The following is a 15,721-nucleotide window of genomic DNA, read 5'->3' as shown; positions in this document are numbered from 1 at the left end:
GATGGACTATAAATTTTTAATAACGGCTTTATTGAGATATAATTCACATACCATAAAATTTGTCCTTTTAAAGGGCACAATTCAGTGGTTTTAGTACAGCCACGGAGCTGTGCAACCAGCACCCATTCTAACTTCAGAACATTCTTGTCATCTCAGAAAGCTCAGGGCCCATCAGCAGTCTCTCTCTACCACTGATCTGTTCCCTGTCTCTGTACAATCCACCTCCTCTGGCTGTTCCACATACATTCACTGAATGACATGACATGATCTTCTGAGCCTGGCTTCTTCCACTTAGCATCATGTTTTTCAGGTTCATCTGTGTTGGAGCAGATGCCAGTCAGTGCTTCATTCCTTCTTTTGTTTTTGTGTAGTTTTTAAAACTTTTTTTTTTTTTTACGATGTGTACATTTACGATGGTAAAATGTGCACAGGACTTACCATTTTAACCATTTTTGAATGTGCAGGCCAGTGGCATTAAGCACATTTACACCGTTGTGCAACCATCACCACCACCCACCTCCAGGATGTTTTCATCATCCTATATTGAAATTCTCTTCCTCTTAAAGGACAGCTCCCACTCCTCCCCCAGCCCCTGATGAGCACAGTTCTGGTTTCTGATCTATGCACTTGGCTATTCCATGGACCCCATATAAGTGGCATCATACAGTAAATATTGTTATATGTTCCATACAAGTCGAATTATATATATTATAATATTATGTATATATGTGTGTACTTTTGTGTCTGGCTTAATTCACTTAACATAATGTCTTCCAGGTTCATCCATTTCATCCATGTTGCAGCTTTATCAGGATCTTGTTGCTTTTTTTTCTTAAGAGAGGGACACACAGAGTGCACAAGAGCAGGGTGGGGGTAGGGCAGAGGGTGAAGGAGATAGAGAATCTCAAGCAGGCTCCATACCCAGCACCAAACCCTACGCAGGGCTTGATCTCACGATCCTGAGATCATGACTTGAGCTGAAACCAAGAGTTAGACACTTGACCAACTGAGCCATCCAGGCACCCCAGGATTTCATTGCTTTTTAAGGCAAAATACTATTCCATCATAAGGGTAGACCATATTTTATTTATTCATTCATCAGTTGATGGACAGTTCGGTTGTTTCCATCTTTTGGCTGCTGAGGATAATGGTGTCGTGCATATTGACGTACAAGTTTTTGTGTGCACATATGTTTTTGTTTCTCTTGGGTTTACATCTAGAATTGCTGAGTCATATGGGAAACCGCCCATTTGAGTTTTTGAACAACTGCCAAAATGCTTGCTAAACCAGCCATATCATTTTACATTCCCACCAATAACATAAGAGGGTTCCAATTTCTCATCTTCACCAATGCTTGTTATTGTTCATCTTTTTTAATGAAGTATTATCTCCTCGTGGTCTTGATTTGCACTTCCCTAATGTGTAGTGACACTCTGCATCTTTCCATGTGCATGTTGACCATTTTCTGGTATACCATTTTAATTTCTTTGTCAGGATTTTTTTGGGGGTATATTTTTCAAGATTTGGGGTGAGAGTTACTCTGAGGATTGTAATTAACATCCTAACTTAAAACAATCTAGCTCAGATTAGTATTAACTGAATTTTAATAGTATACAAAACTGCTCTGGCGTGACTCTGTTCTTTCTCCTCCTTTGTGCTAAAATGGTCATACGAACTACATCTTTATGCGTCATAAGTCTGTCAGCACAGTTTTCTAGATATTGCTTTATGCAGTTATCTTTTAAATCAGACAGGAGAAGAAAAGAGTGTAACAAAAAAACACATATAAACTGCCTCTTCTATTTACCTTTCCTGGTGCACTCCTTACTCAAATCTGCTCTTGGGTACCTCTAGTGAAATTTTCATTTCAGTTATTATACTTTTCAACTCCATAATTTCTATTTAGTTCTTTTAAAAATATAATTTCTTTTTAAAAATTTATTTATAATTTCTATACCAAACATGGGGCTCAAACTCATGACCCTGAGATCAAGAGTCACCTGTTGCTCTGACTGAGCCAGCCAGGCACCTCTTATAAATATAGTTTCTATCTCTTCAGTGGATACTGTGAGATAGCATCCTCATAGTTCCCTTTAATCTTTAGGCATGGTTTTCTTTAGAGCTTTGAGCATATTTATAATAGCTGATTTAAAACTGACATTAACTCCAACATCCAGGCTTCCCCAGGGACAGTTTCTATTACCTGCCTTTTTTCCTAGTAGGGGCGAGACTTTCCTGTTGGTTGGTTGATTGGTTGGTTTGCAAGTCTCATACCTGTTTTATTGGGGCACCTGGCTGGCTCAGGCTGAGAAGCATGCGACTCTTGATCTCGGGGTAGTGAGTTCGAGCCCCATATTTGTTGTTGGATTGTTGCGTTTGCTGTTGTTTGTTTAGTGACCCTCCTGGCCTAATTCTGTCTATATTCTTTGTTATGTGCAGCCACTGAAGTGTCTGCTAGCTAGTTAGCCTAGTAGCTACAAGGGGTCAGCTAATGATTAGAGATTTCCTTAAATGCTTTAAAACAAGTCTTCTATCCTTTGCTGAGGGCTCTCTGCTGTGTCTGTTGGGTGTGCCTTCAATGCTCCAGCAGGTAGTTTACAACTGCCTTAGTATCCACTTGCTGGTTGGTCGGCCAGAGAGGGGCTTGGTGGGGAGGGGAGGTGCTTGAAGGCAGGACCCCTGTCACATTATCTCTGTATTGGTAAGGGCTAGGATAGCGACTGGTACAGAGTAAGTAATCATTGCATGTCTGAATGAATGATGGTCCCATATTTGAATTGTGGTTTTCAATTTACAAACTGTTTTCTCATGATCAGATTCCATATGGTGGATTTAATTCAGCAATATTTCCTGCTCATTAACAACATGACGATCAGTGTGTCAAGTGTCAAGGGTGGAAATATAAAGAAGACAAAACCTTGCTTTGGAAGATATTTTCAGGCTAGCGCAAGACACCAGATACACGTACATATACAAAACAAATAGTAATGTGGAGTATAGATTCCATGAGAGTGGCCACATCTCTGTCTTGTGCTATTCTATAATTGCAGAGCATGCAACAGCATCTGGTACTTAGATATTCGTGGCACATTAAACGATGCTACAATTTCTTGTATATTCCTTCTACTGAGGGGTGGGGTGGGGTCTATGTTCCTCTTCCTTGGGTTGGGTGGGCTTTGTGACCACTTTGACCAGTAGAAGACAGCAGAAGTTGTACTGTGCTCATTTCTGCACCTAAATCTTAAGAGACCATCTGTTTCCATGTTGTGTTTCTTGGAACACACACTCTTGAAACTCAGCTTTTCTGTTAGAAGGAAACTCAAGTAGCCCTATGGAGATGCCCACACGTAGAAGAACTAGTAGGTGCCCCAGGCAACAGCCTACACAAACTTATTAGCCATGTGACTAAGACATCTTGGAAATGGATCTTCCAGCCCCAGCTGAGTCACCCTGTACGCTGAGAGCAGACATGGGCTGTCCTACTTAGCCCTGACTAAACTCAAGTCTCAAAGAGTTCAAGGCACTGGGGTTTGGGGATGGAATGTTATACAGAACTAGACACAACAGCATTCAATAAGTAGTTGTTGGCTGCCTGATTGTTGACAATCTGTGATTGTCAAGAGGGGTAATGCACGTCATCACATTTAATCTTTTCAACAATGTTGTTGATGAAGCAACCTTCCCAAGATTATACAGCGGGTAAATGGTAGTACTGGGAATAGACCTCTAAATGTTTCTGATGTCAACACTAGATTTCCACATTTGCACTACACCATGCTACCTCTCTCTAGAGAACTGGAATGAGGTTCGCTAGCCACCAAGGGGGAATTAGATCTGTAGGGGTTGGACTGATCAAGAAAGGCTTTATGGAGATGGAGCTTGAGCTAATTCTTGAAGAATGAGGAGGAATTATCCAGGTAAGAAAGAAAATCAATGGTGTTCCAGGGAAGGATAACAATATGAGAATGGTTCTCGTGCAGCTGAGCCCTCATGGCTTGTGTCCCATGGATTATTTGGGGTTGTCTAACTTGATGTTTGGAAATGTGAAACAACCATTTTATAAACTTTATGGATACTAGGGGTCAGGAACTTGGACATGGCACAGCAGGGACTGCTTGCTTCTGTCCTACCATGTTTGGGACCTCCGCTGGGAAGATTCAAAAGCTGGGAGTGACTTGGCTGGTAAGGTCTGGAATCATCTAGATATGGCTTCACTCACGTGTGGGGCAGCTGATGCCACCTGGCAGCTGGGATGTCAGCTGAGCTGCACACGGCCTCTCCATGTGGACAAATTTGTCTTCCTCAGAGCATGATGGCTGGGTTTCAAGTGTGAACGTCCCCAAAAGAGCAAGGTAGAAGTGAAAGGCATTTTAACAACTCAGCCTCAGAAGCCAGAAGGTGGTGGAGTTGATCTTAAAACATTCAGCAATAGTTTGAAAAATTATCTTTCTTGAGGGTTGGATCAATGTAGTAGACTGTGCACATGTTTTTACTGCTACTTTCATCATCAATCCCTAGCAATGACAGAAAAGAAATATTTAAGAAGAGTAGACTCATAACAGAACTCGAAAACTGAGTGGAGGCAGCCCCGGTGGCCCAGCTGTTTCGTGCCACCTTTGGCCCAGAGTGTGATCCTGGAGACCCGGGATCCAGTGCCACGTCAAGCTCCCGGCATGGAGCCTGCTTCTCTCCCTGTGTCTCTGCCTCTCTCTCTCTGTCATGAATAAATAAATAAAATCTTAAAAAAAAAAAAAAAGAAAAAAGAAAAAGAAAACTGAGTGGACCACCTACTGATGTTGAAGAATCTCAGAAGGACAGAGAACATATAGAACTGATTTGGGCGGAGGGGTGGGGAACCACAGCCCAAAACATGTGCCGAAGAGGAAGGCTGTGAGTCGTGGGAGTTCAAGTCATGGACAATGGATTTGAGGAGCAGGATGAGGTCTTGAGGTCATCATCAGGGTGGTTGTTTGAAAACAGACATCTAGGGCAGCCCTGGTGGCGCAGCGGTTTAGTGCCGCCTGCAGCCCGGGGTGTGATCCTGGACACCCAGGATCGAGTCCCACATCGGGCTTCCTGCATGGAGCCTGCTTCTCCCTCTGCCTGTGTCTCTGCCTCTCTCTCGCTTTCTCTGACTGAATAAATAAATCTTAAAAAAGAAAAGAAAAGAAAACAGACATCTAGAATGGCAGACAGTGGACCCTGTCCTTTGCCCAGCAGAAGGCAGCAAAGGCACTAGGCCCCAGGCCAGAGCAATGTGTCCAGGACTTGGGTGGGAAAGCAAGAGACAGGGAAGAGCCCCAGATAGCAGTAGAAGTTAGGAACAATCTGAGGCCCCCTACTCCCAAAAGATAGCTTCTAGAACAGACCCCCATACTTTTTCTCTTCCTCACCATTAGCCCCAGTCATGCAACAAATTTTCCTGAAATCAGTAAAAGTAAAATCATTAAAGGGAAGCACCAGGCTCTGCAGAAGAGGGACCAGCATTCAAGGAAATACCAAGAAGTTTAATAGAAGTTGTTAAACGTCCTCGGAGGAAAATGAGATGAATAATGCACCCATGAAACAAGACGTAGTCGACGCCCTGTCCATGTCCCCTCATCTTTCTACTTTGGTTCACCATACCTACATTTATTTGCCTGAGAATTTTTTCCTCTTTTAGCCTCCATAGATATCTTTGCGTGGCATGCTTGAAGTGCTGAGGAATTAATACCCGCTCTACTAGAAGCAGCCCTCAACCAATGACCAATGGGTGTCGGTATAAATACACCAGCTCCTTCACCCCTTGGGTGGAGTAGCTCTGAGATGCATGTTCACATGGCCTTCCAGAGCTCACTGGCACACCCCTCATTGGCTGCTTTCCCTTCCCCATCACACCTTCCCACTCCCCTTCAGGTAGTTTCTGATATCATCCCCCAAATAAGCCACTTTTCCTCAAATCCTTTTTTTTAGGGTTTTTCTTATTGGAGAACCCAAACTAAGCCTGAGAAACAGGCAGTTATGAAAAAGGAATGGGGAGAGGGACTGGAGAACATAATGAGCATAGAAGGGTAAAGAACTAGGACGGTATGGGAATTATGAAAAAAGTTGTCACATGGACAATAGATCCAGAGATTCCCATACCTGACTTAAAGAAGAGAAATAATTCAAAGGAAGAAATAATCCAAGAAATAATAAGAGGAAAAATTCCTCAGGCTGGAAAAAACTCATAAATCTTCAGATTGGATGGTCCATGAGTGAACAGCAACTCATGCTGATGAAATCTGCAAACACCAAGGGAAAGTTCTAAAAGCTTTTAGAGGTAAAAAGCAGATTACCTACAAAGAAACAATTTTGGGGGTCCCTGGGTGGTTGAGCATCCAACTTGTGATTCCAGCTCAGGTCACAATCTCAGGGTCATGAGATTGAGTCCCGCGTTGTGTTCTATGCTGGGCATAGAGCTTGCTTAAGATTCTCTCCCTCTCCTTCTGCCCCTCCACTTTTCTCTCTCTCTCTAAAAAAAAAAAAAAAAAAAGAAAAGAAAAAGAAAAAAGAAAGAAAAGAAAAGAAAGGAAAGAAAAGTTATGAAGAGGAGAGGGGAGAAGACTGGAAGAAAGAAGAGAAGAGAAAAGAAGAAAAGAGAAAGAAGGGCAGCCCCAGTGGCGCAGCGGCTTAGCGCCGCCTGCAGCCCAGGGTGTGATCCTGGAGACCCTGGATCGAGTCCCACGTCAGGCTCCCTGCATGGAGCCTGCTTCTCCCTCTGCCTGTGTCTCTGCCTCTCTCTCTCTCTCTGCATCTCTATGAATAAATAAATAAATAAAATCTTTAAAAAAAAAAAAAGAAAAGAGAAAGAAGAGAAAAGAAAGTTTCAATAGGGCCATAAATCCCATCAGCCACACGAGGGCTGAAGGACCATGGGACTATCCCTTCTCAGTTCCGTGGGAAAGTATTTGGAACTTAGAATCCTGCGCCTAGCTAAAAATCACTTATATGAAAGGGGAAAATAAAGACATTTATAAACATGCCAAAGCCCAGACCCAGAGTCACTTTCAATCAACAGGAAAATGAAGCCAAGAGCAAGGTTTGTAGTGCAGAAAGCAGGGGGCCGAGCTCTGACCCTTCTCGGGGACTCTCTCCCCTCGGACCTCCATGCGCTGCAGCTGGAGCCCAGGGACCTTGCCCACCTCTGACTTCTCCCTCTGATGATTGCCCGGACGCCCGCTGCCTTGACCTTTAAGGGCGCACTGGCCCGGGGGAGTGCCCTGAGCCGCAGCAAACCATTTTGCTGTGGCACTGCAACCTCGAAGCTCCTGCCTAGATTAGGAACCCTGCGTAGCCAGGGCCATATCGTCTACGTAACGGGTCAGTATTGGCTGATCTTTACCAGCTCTGTCTCTCTCCTTTCACACATGATAGGGTCTCTGCTGCTGCCAGCCTCCCCTTCCCCATCTGAGCTGCTCGAAACACCTGCTCCAAATTCAGTCTGCTGGAGTTTCTCCTCTCAGTCTCCCCTCCATCTGCCTTTCAGCCTCCTTCCCCTCCCCCTCCCCCCTTCTCCCCAGCTTCTGCACTTGCCTGGGTGTTCTGGACTCAATCTCCTGATCCGTATAATCAGAGCCAAGGAGGTGGAGGGCTTATCAAGACCCCGCCATGTGCCAGGCAGTGGTCGAAGCCCTTCGTGTGGATCAATGAACTCCCTTCTCGTAGCTTGTCCTATGGAATGAGAGCTATTATTCATCCCATTCTTTCAGATGGGGAAAGCAAGGCACAGAGAGGGGAGTAGCTTGCTTGGAGGCTCACAGCAGCTGATAGCTAGAGCTAGGCTTCTACCTTGGCGGTCTTGCTCTTAACCATAATGAATTTCTGGGGCACTGCTCTGAACCTTTGCCAACCAGTAAATGCCCAGAGATTGAAAAATTTGTGGGATGTACTCAGGATGGGAGAGAACAACAGAGCAGAACTACAGGATTAGGATTGGAGTTAATGGAGGGCACCTGGGTGGCTCAGCAGTTGAGCATCTGGCTTCAGCTCAGGTCATGATCCCAGGGTCCTGGGATCGAGTCCCACATTGGGCTCCCCGCAGGGAGCCCGCTTCTCCCTCTATGTCTCTGTCTCTCTCTGTGTGTCTCTCATGAATAAATAAAAATCTTAAAAAAACAAAGGGTTGGAGTTAATGGGAGATAGCAAGTGGAAATGAGTTTGGAAGGCAGGGCACGCACAGAATGGTCATATGTGACGTGAGACATGTAGGTAGTTGTAGAGTTTGCAAAGGCTATCTGGGTGGGCCTTTCACACTCCAGCTGATCCAGGTAGCGATACTCGGAGAGTTGGGTTCAAGAGGATCATCACTTTTGACCTTTTACAGATGATGAGTCTGATGCTTAGAGAGGTTAAGTGACTTGCTCAAGGCCACACAGCCAAGTAATGGCAGAGCAGAGGCACTTGAACAGTAGAGCCACCTGACTCCAGGCACAAATAACTAGAGCGTGAGGTCCTGATGGTTGGTACAAAATGCCAGTCAGTGCTTCAGCCATATTTGTTAACTGATTCTCTGTAGTTATAAAACATGTTGTTTCTATTAATATATCTACTATTTGTCCTCTGGACAAAGACAAGTAATATTCTTGGTTTGGGTTCCACAAGGGAAGGATTTCCTCCTCCACCCATTCAAGTCCAAAAATTGCTGCCCCTGCAGCTGCCCAGCCCTCGCCAAACAATCCAAGTTTGGAACGGAGACCAGGCAGGAGGGGAGGAGCAGAGGGAAGGGAACAGGAAACCAGGAGAACTTTTATTTTCCATGATGTAGGAGTGACCTCCACCCGTTTTCATCAGAAATTTTTAAGATGCTTTACATCTTTTTTTTTTTTTTTTCCCCAGTTACTTGGCTGTTAGGGTAGATGGGAGGGGAGGAGGGAGGCAGGATGGTAGAGATCAAGGCAAGGGCCCACCTCGCCTCTAAACACTGCAGAACACTTGTGTTTTCACAGAGATGTTGCTGGAAACAAACAGGGACCTGTGGCCCCCTGGAGCCAGCCCCCAGAGCATACCTCGGTCTTCTTCCCCTCCTGGCTGTGGGGCAAGGACCCTGTGAAGGATGGCCTCGGGGACCTAGCGGCTTCCCTGCCCCAGTCCCTTCTGATCACACTGGAATGTCCCTTCAGCTAGCTTCCCTGCCACCCCGTGTCCCCCCGTCCTTGCCTGGCCCTGGGGAGGCCAAGGTGAATGCCACCTGGTCTCTGTTCTTGAGGATCTCGCCACTGACGAGGGAGCCACACGTACGTGTCATGCCTCTAATCCAGAGCATGCGTGAAGCAGGGGCTCCCGGGGCTCTGTGGGGGACAAGAAGCTAGGACCGTACTACAGGACAAAGACTGGTGCTGTTGACCAGCGCCGGAACCACGGCTCCATGGCTTCCTCTCTCTGTGACCCTGGCAGGACTTCTCTAGGTTTCAGATCCCCCTGCTGTGAAATGGGGACACGGCACCACTCACCTCGCAGGGCTGTTGAGAGGAGAAGTAGCATCGCGGGGACAGTGCAGCCCTCAGCTCTCAGAGCAGAAAGTGGGATCTTGGGAGGAGGCCCCTGGAAAGGCGGCGGTGGAGGGATGGGGGCTGAGGTCCCTAGCAGGAGGGGGGCTGGAAGCCAACAGAAGCAGCCCCCTCCCCGGTGCCTGAGAGTCCGAGCAAAGGTTCAGCAGGGAGGAGAGGTAGGACAGGCCCAGAGGGAAGGGGATTGGGGCCAGGGCCCACGTGTGTTGGAGAGCCCGTGCACCTGTCTCTGGATCCAAACTGGACCCACCCGGGCCCAGGCAGGTAGCTTCCTGCCGGGTTGGGAAATTATTTTGCCCTGGGATTTTACTGCCTGGGGGGGTGTTTTTAGGGTCCAGTTCCGTTACCAATATTCCTGCAACAGATGTGGAGGAGGCAGACACGGATTGCACGGTCTCCATTGGGGAGCAGGGAGGGGACAGGGGAGGGACAGAGTCAGCTGCCAGTTCTGGAACCATCCCTGGGGTCCTCTTGTGCGGCCATCGCCTCTCCTCTCCCTGGGCATGCCACTGAGGACAACGTCGGGGTCCGTAAGAGGTGCCCATGTGAGAAGGCCTGCACCCTGAATCCTAGAGCGCCAGGGCTGGGACAGCACCCTGCTCAGCCCACCCACTGTACAAGGAAGGAAGAGAGGAAGGAGCACCTGAGGTCACATGCTCCACCTCGCTGGCAGGTCCCCACCGAGAGCCGATGTCATCGTGTTCTGCTGTGGATAGAGAGAGCCAGCCACCTGCTGCCGCCCCCCTGCACGTTGGCTGTGATCGGACACCTCACCTTTCAGGAGTTTGCTACACTAACAACAATGCTGAGCCACACAATGGGGAATATTATCTTCCCCCATTTTCCTGATGAAGGAATCAAAGTTCAGAGGGGCTGGATGACCTCTCCAAGGTCACAGCGTGGGGACCCAGATTGTTTTGCTGCAGGGACTATGTCCATCCCACTAGCTCAGGAAGTCCTCAGAGCAGTGTCACCGTGCTCCAACCTTAGAATTTTGCTGCCTTTGAAAGCAGCTCAAATCCCAGCAGGCATCCGAGAGTGTCGCTTCAGTATGGCAGGTGCAGGCGTCTGTGCCTTCCCTTGGATTTCTGCTACCTCTTATGTCCCAGCAGTGCCCAGGTGGATTGATTTAGGTTAAAACGTTGGATTTATGTAACATCTTGTAATGCAGGGAACAAACTCAGGCTCATGGTTGCAGATCTGTGTTTGAGTCCTGTCTTTGCCTTCTGGTACCGAATGATCTTGCTTAGATCAATCACGAAACGTGGAGGGTTTTTGGACCAAGTAATAAAAGTCCATGTCACAAAAGTCAGAAGTGTATAAACTGAAAAACAAACTTCTCTCTCAGCCTGCTCCTAGCTCCTTGGCATCTCGTCCCAGAGGCAATCGCTTATTTCCCTGCATCTTGCAAAGATGCTCAATGAACGTGCAGGCATTTTGTGCTCAATTGTAAGATGAAGGCTACAGCTACTTTAAGGAGCGAGGTCTCAGTGAGCGCTCAGGTTTCATGCCCGATAGGAAGCCAAAAAGATTGTGCCGCCTTCGATCTGCCTTCTGTGGTCCCTCCTGGCCTTCTGCTTCCTGAGAGCAAAGGTGTGGTGGACCTGGAGGAAGCAGGGAGAGTCAAAGGGTCAAAATGCCTGTGCTTTATCCTCAAATGGATCAGCAAAAATATTAATGGTAATAATGCAACTAGTAATGAGGAGCGACAAAATGTTAACCAATGATGATTCTCGGGTAATGGCACACATGAATTTACAGCACCCTTCTTTCAACTTTTCTGCAAGCTTGAACAGTTTTTCCAAATGGAAACTTAGGGGGAAAAACAAGAGATGACTTAGGAAACCAGGAAATCTAAGTCCGGGCAGCCAAGAGCAGGAGTGGAATAAAAGCCTGAGTGGTTGGCAGCTGCTCAGGGCGGGCGTGACATGCCGGGAAGGCGGTGGGGTGTGGGCCAGCTAGGAGGCCAGCCAGCCGGTGCCGAAACTCTGCAGTGAATCCATCTCTTGGTCCTGAACCGCAGCCAGGGGGAGGCTGAGCAGGGTCATGTCATGGTTTTAATGCGTATTTCCCATTTTCTAATGGTGTTTGTTGGCCATTGTCTCGGAATTCCTGTTCATGCCTTGTGTCTGTCTCTCCATTAGGTTGTTTTTTCCTTAATGGTTTGAATAATTCCCCCTACAGTCTCGATAATAATCCTATGTAACATATGTGTTGAAAATATCTTCATCTAGGTTGTAGAGGTTTTTTTGTTTTGTTTTGTTTTGTTTTGTTTTTTCACTCCTTTAGTGGTACCTTTTGAAGAATTTTTTTTGAAAGATTTTTATTTCTATATTTGAAAGAGAGCATGAGCAGGGGGGAGGGACAGAGGGAGATGGAGAAGGAGACTCTCTGCTGAGCAGGGGCCCTGATGTGGGGCTTCACCTCAGGACCCTGGGGTCATGACTAGAGCCGAAGACAGACGCTTAACCGACTGAGCCACCTAGGTGCTCCTTGAGGAATTTTAATATAGTGAAATTTATGAATCTTCTTTCTTGAATGTTTTGTGTCTTTTATTTTTTAAGAAATCCTTCCCTGGAGTACCTCGGTGACTCAATTGGTTAAGCACCCGACTCTTGATTTTGGCTCGGGTCATGACCTCAGGGTTGTAAGATGGAGCCATGTGTTGGGCTCTGTGCTCAGAGGGGAGTCAGCTTGAGATTGTCTCTATTCCTTTCCCTCTGCCTCTCCTCACACTCTCACACATACACATTCTCTCTTTCAGATAAATCAACAAAAAGAAGGAAAGAGGGGATCCCTGGGTGGCTCAGCGGTTTGGCGCCTGCCTTTGGTCCAGAGCGTGGTCCTGGGATCTGGGATCGAGTCCCGTGCTGGGCTCCCAGCATGGAGCCTGCTTCTCCCTCTGCCTGTGTCTCTGCCTCTCTCTCTCTCTCTCTCTGAATATCATGAATAAATAAAATAAAAATCTTAAAAAAAAAGAAGGAAAGAAAGAAATCTTTCCCTACCCCAAGGTCATAGAGATACTATCCTTTTTTTTATCTTAAAAGTCTTGGTGTTTTGCCGTTCATATTTATATCTGGAATTGATTTTATTATGGTGTGAGGTAGCGATCCGTTCTCACTTTAAAAAAAATTTTTATTTCTTAATTTGAGAGAGAGAGAGAGAGAGAGAGCTGGTGTGCATGGTGGGGGGAGGAGGGCAGAGGGAGAAAGAGACAGACCCTGTGTGACCCTGAGATCATGACCTGAGCCAAAATTAAGAGTCAGATTCCCAGCCAACTGAGCCACCCAGGTGTCCCTTTTGTTCTCATTGTTTTTTCCTTTGTCTCCTCACCCTTGTTTGCAGACCTGCTGGAAAATAGACTCATGCTGGAGACACCAACCCAGGGCAGCTTCCAGCAATGAGGAGAGGGAAAACTCATAAGTGGTCCTGGTGCAAAGTCTAATGTTGACACCTTCTGACCACACACAGTAGCCAGAGGCAGTCTTTAGGTGAAGGTACAGGGAGGGAGGAGGACTTTAGTAAAGAATGGAAGACCCACGCAGGAGGGGTTGTGGTGTCAGTAACCAGGGTGATCCTGTAGTGGCCCTAGACACTCAAGGCAGTTGAGGAATTAAACTTCTCTCCAGAGGGAGCCAGGAGTCAGAGGGGACAACACTGGTCTGAGCAGAGACCCCAGCCCTCTCTTTCCTGTTCCTCCTCCAGCTGAGCACTGCCTGGACTTATAGGCTCTCAGCCTCAACAAAGCACCCGCCCCCTCCCACTGACCCCCCTTGCCCTGGGCCTGAGCTCCCCTAGACTGCAGTGTGGAGCATAGAGAAGTGCCTGATGAGGAGTCAGAGACACACAAGTGGGAGGGGGCCTATCACTTCCTGCAGAAGCAAGCCCAGACCTCTCACTGCATGTGGCACAAAAACCACACTGCCTGCGTGAGCATTAGTGCTGCCCAGTTGGTAGGATGACCTGGGGACCAACAGTACCCCTGGGCCATCCTGCAGAGGGGATTTTTTTTTTTTTTTTTTGCAAAGGGGATTCTAATGACAATCTACCCAAGCAGGTTATCGTGAGGCCTGAGGATAATGACGCAAACAGTTGGTGCTCAGTACACAACGGAAATTCATCATTTGCATGCAGCTACAGAGCTGATAATCAAGCCCATGACAATTTATCTCCTGTGGCTCCATCCATTTCTGCGATGCTGAGCCACTCCTGTGTGTTGTGACCATCTATCTTGGGGTCTGCTTAGATACATCATGGCCCATCCATAGGTTGGAACAGCATGTAGTCATTCAAAGGAAGAGAATCCACGTGAACCAACTGATTAAAAAATATGGTCCAGGGCAGCCCCAGTGGCTCAGTGGTTTGGCTACAGCCCAGGACCTGATCCTGGAGACCCAGGATCAAGTCCCATGTCGGGCTCCCTGCGTGGAGCCTGCTTCTCCCTCTGCCTGTGTCTCTGCCTCTCTCTGCGTGTCTCTCATGAATAAATAAATAAAGTTTAAAAAAAATATGGTCCAGATATGCTACTAATTGGAAAAGGCGAGATCAGGAGCTGTGTAAAGGAGGATGCTAACATGCCATACTTGAAAGCACATTGCTCAGCACACACATGTGCTGGTGTATGCGTGGGGGCCTCCAGTAGCACACGTTCCTTTTGGGGAAAGGGCCCAGCAGAGCCGGCCTTTACTTTTCTTTTCTCCTCTTTCTGCATGATTGACATTCCCTATCAACATGGATGCGGGGCGAGTGATTCTGCAGTGGCCTTGGGTCTCAGTGCTTTTCATGGATGGGCTCCACATCATCGCCTCACCACAAGCAAGCTCTATTGCTGTCCCCACTTTACAGGTAAATGAAGCAAGGCGCAGAGAGATTGAGTAACCTGCTGAAGGACACACAGCAAATCAGGAGTGGAGCTGGGATTCAAATCCAGACAGTGAAGTTCCAGGGTCTCCACTTGCTATGTGACATTATTTCTTAATGTATTCTTTATCTGTTTGAAAAAGTCACACCATATTTCCGTTTGGAGAGAAAGAGAGAGAATCTTGAGCAGGCTACACACTGAGTGCGGAACCCAACAGGGGGCTCAGTCTCATGCCCCTGAGATCATGACCAAGCCAAAATCAAGAGTCAGACATTTAACCAACTGTGCCACTCAGGCGCCCCTCAGGCCATTTTAAAATTCTATATGCATGTGTGTGTATTTTTTAAATAGAAACAACAAATGCTCTATGATGAATTGTTTCATAATCTGTATTTTTTAAAATTCCAGTCACTATACAGCACTATATTATTTTCAGGTGTACAATGTGGTACGTACTCTATCATTCTTCTTGTCTGTTCTTTTCAGGCCTGACCACAGCCTGATGGGAGGCACAGGAGAGGGAAGGACATGACTTTGGGAGTCAGATGATGTCCATCCTCATCTCTGCTCTGTGTGAATTGTGGCAGGATCCTGGCCAGGCCCCTTCCCCTGCCTGACCTCAGCCTCCATCTGTAGAGCGAGGATGACCCTGAAGCCAGTGACCTCCACAGGCCCTCCTGCTCAAGGATTCTCTGGCTTTCTCTGGTCTATTTTTGCCTGACACCTCTCCCAGGGGCCTGTGGGCCTGAGCTAGTTTCCCTGGCTGGCCCCGATCCAGGCAGCTCAGGTGGAGAGCGCCAAGCTAATGAGGCCAAGGTCATGGGCCAGTTAGTGGCTCTTGGAGAAAACCGTGGCTCTGCAGCCAGAACACAGCTCCCCCATCAGTCACTGGGCTGGGGGCGGGTGGGGGGGAGATGATGAGAGCAAAGCTGGCTCCTGCAAGTCATCACTTCCAGTAGGAGCCACTGGGAGCCCAGGTCCCATTGCCCTTTGTGACTGTACTCAGCATGCTTGTCTCCCAATCACACTGAGAAGCTGGGAGTATATGGGGGTGGGGGTGGGGGGTGGGGGTGGGGAGAAGACTAGATGGTTTATTGAGTGCATCCCCTGCCTGCAAGCAGACTCACACCACATTAAGCCAAGAAGATCAGCTCATTTTTTTAAAGCTACAGCAGAGGGTACCCACATCCCCCCAGGGCTCCCCGCTGCAGGACTTTCCTTTCCTTTTCTATGGGGGCGAGGTAGGGAAGAGCTTCCTCTTTTATGTTATTACCTGCTGGGAGTACCAGTCTTCTCTGTTTTGTTCACAGCAGCAGCCTTGGCACCTAGATCA

General features: G+C 47.4%; 1 long non-coding RNA gene across 1 annotated transcript; it reads left to right on the top strand.

The window, feature by feature from the left end:
- Nucleotides 1-7,038: 7,038 nt before the first annotated feature.
- Nucleotides 7,039-15,274, top strand: LOC140642230 (uncharacterized). Its single transcript, XR_012038729.1, has 3 exons — nucleotides 7,039-7,341; nucleotides 14,286-14,372; nucleotides 14,875-15,274. It is a non-coding gene; the product is annotated as an uncharacterized lncRNA (long non-coding RNA).
- The last annotated feature ends 447 nt before the right edge of the window (nucleotides 15,275-15,721 follow it).

Source organism: Canis lupus, chromosome 11, assembly GCF_048164855.1.
Source record: "Canis lupus baileyi chromosome 11, mCanLup2.hap1, whole genome shotgun sequence".
Classification (NCBI taxonomy): domain Eukaryota; kingdom Metazoa; phylum Chordata; class Mammalia; order Carnivora; family Canidae; genus Canis; species Canis lupus.
Note: the sequence above shows the minus strand (reverse complement) of the source record. Positions and strands in the feature narration are given on the sequence as shown.